This window comes from Limulus polyphemus, unplaced genomic scaffold (genome assembly GCF_000517525.1).
Source record: "Limulus polyphemus unplaced genomic scaffold, Limulus_polyphemus-2.1.2 Scaffold13708, whole genome shotgun sequence".
Lineage (NCBI taxonomy): Eukaryota > Metazoa > Arthropoda > Merostomata > Xiphosura > Limulidae > Limulus > Limulus polyphemus.
In genome coordinates, this window is record NW_013679318.1 from 3,532 (window position 1) to 6,265 (window position 2,734).

General features: G+C 35.7%; 1 protein-coding gene across 1 annotated transcript in view; it reads right to left on the bottom strand.

The window, feature by feature from the left end:
* The window catches only part of LOC106477258 (cadherin-11-like), a gene marked incomplete at both ends in the record, with an annotated part of 5,763 nt that overhangs the window by 1,412 nt on the left and 1,617 nt on the right, over nt 1–2,734 (bottom strand). The window lies entirely within an intron of this gene.

Below are 2,734 nucleotides of genomic sequence, written 5' to 3' on the forward strand. Positions count from 1 at the left end.
AAGTTATCATGTTTAAAACAGGAAATGAAATTACACTTACTCTTGGCCCTACGTTACTGCTTGAAATAAGTTATCATGTTTAAAACAGGAAATGAAATTACACTTACTCTTGGTCCTACGTTAATTATTAAAATATCACGGTTCTAAAGAAAAGAAAGCAAAATATATACAAACCTTTCTCTACAAAAACAGAAGTGAAACAAGTTTTTTTTTTAGAAAATGTTTCGAGAGGATAATCATCAAGAAAACCTTCTTATTGGGCAACTAGGTTTATCCAGATTTTCTGTTCAAGTCATGGGTTTAATTCATGAAAGGACGAACATACAGTAGAAGGTCTTTTTAAAAAAAAAAACAGTCACAGGAGGTGGTTCAGAATAGCCCCCCCCCCCAGTAGCACAGCGGTATGTCTGCGGAGTTACAACGCCAGAAACCGGGTTTCGATACCCGTGATGGGCAGAGCATAGATAACCCATTGTGTGGCTTTGTGCGTAAATTCAAACAAAACAAATACAAATGGTTCAGAATATTTTCTGTCATTCTCAATATTCTATTCCGGCTACTAAAAGCGCCATCTGTTCCGGACAGCGTTCATTAGTTGTCACAAACTACCAATCTCATATTCTTTAAATAGAAAGCTGCTTTGTGTCAGTTACTACAATATGGTGTTGAAAGAACTTTTATGATGTCACAGATCTTCGGAATAAAACTTATTATTTTCAATGTGTCTCTGACGAAATCTAGTTCACCAAAGGGCAAGTGGATTCAATATATAACCATTTATATGTGGTTTTATTAGCATTACCAGAGTTTAATAAACCTAGTCTTCGAATATCTTGAGTGAGACTCGAGAACAAACCCGAAAATTGATTTTCCTAAATGTCAACTTTCTAAGAAAAACATTATCATTTGTCTTCCCTCTCCATTTTGAGACTTACATATCAAGAAGGAAATGACAGACGAGATACTGAATTCGTCACACGACAGGCTTTGGTTGTCAGAAAAGCAAATCAATATTGTAAAGTTATCGAAAACGAAGTTAAAAGGCGTGGCTCACATTGGTCATGTGATTTTTCTATGTATAGATTTAGAAGTATAAGTTAATGTTTTAAATATTTTCATGTGATGATTAATATCAACTAAACACTGCTCTCCGACATCTGGCTATTTATTAAGACGTTGAAAATAAAAACCTTGATTAAAGTTGAAATACAGCAATTTATATAATAATACGTTCCTTTTAAGGCCTAAGGAAGCGCCCCCCAGTGGCACAGCGGTATGTCTGCGGACTTACAACGCTAGAAACCGGGATGCGATACCCGTGGTGGGCAGAGCACAGATAGCCCATTGTGTAGCTTTGTGCATAATTATAAACAAACAAACAAGCCTTCTGCCCCCCCCCCCAGTTGCACAGCAGTGTGTCTGTGGACTTCAAACGCTAGAAACTAGGTTTCGATACCCATGGTGTGCATAGTACATATAACCAGCAGCCATTGTGTAGCTTTGTGTTTAACTTCAAAGCAAAACAAACAAACCTAAGGAAGCAAAAAAAAAAACGAAAAAAAAAACGTGGAAAGTTTCTCTCAATAGATGTAATAGTTTAAAACACACCAGTTAGATGAGACAATATTAATTTTATATTTGTAAAATATTTTACGTAAAATAGGTCAAAATCTGATTGACATTACTAAATGCTAGAAAAACTTGTGTACGGAAGCACATTGTAGTAATGTATAAAGAAAAAAACTTTGTTTTGTTTGATTATTGTTAAACACGAAGTTACACAATGAACTATCTTTGCTCTGCCCACCACAGGTATCGAAAACAGGTTTTTAGCGTCTTAATCCTGCAGACATACCGTTGAGCCACCGAGGGGGGAGGGCAAATTGGCAAACAACAGTTTCTAAGCATGACGAAAAGTATTTTATGTAACGAACATTCCACACGTTTCAACTGAACATGCTAAGTCGATGTTCTGTAAAACATTTAAGTAACGAACATTCCACACGTTTCAACTGAACATGCTAAGTCGATGTTCTGTAAAACATTTATGTAACAAACATTCCACATGTTTCAACTGAACAAGCTAAGTGAATGTTCTCTAAAACTTTTATGTAACGAACATTCCACACGTTTCAACTGAACATGCTAAGTCGATGTTCTGTAAAACCTTTATGTAACGAACATTTCACATGTTTCAACTGAACATGCTAAGTGGATGTTCTCTAAAACTTTTATGTAACGAACATTCCACACGTTTCAACTGAACATGCAAAGTCGATGTTTTTTAAAAAAAATTCATCAGGATTATAAATCGTTATCATTTTACTTAAGTCCAAGAGAAGTGAAAACAGACCTTGCGAAATTGGAAATGTATATACAGTATATACAGAGCAATAACCACAGAAATCCATCTTGACTTGTTGTCCTCAAGCTATCGACACGTTTCTACCTTCAAAACCCACGCCGACTCGTCCTTTTTTCTCATAACTTTCAATGTAATTTAAATAAACGGATCCTAACTGTTGAATCGTTCAACTTTAGAAGTACGCAAAGGTAAGGATCAAGTTTCATACTCTAGTTTAAAAAGGAAATGATTATATATTCGACCAAATGAAAATAATATTTTATTTGAAAATGTCATTACCTTATGCACTAGCTGAGTATGTGGGTTCGCGAGATTGTCCCTAATTCATGAGGAGGTCCTCGGGGGTTTTCGCGAGATTGTCCCTAATTC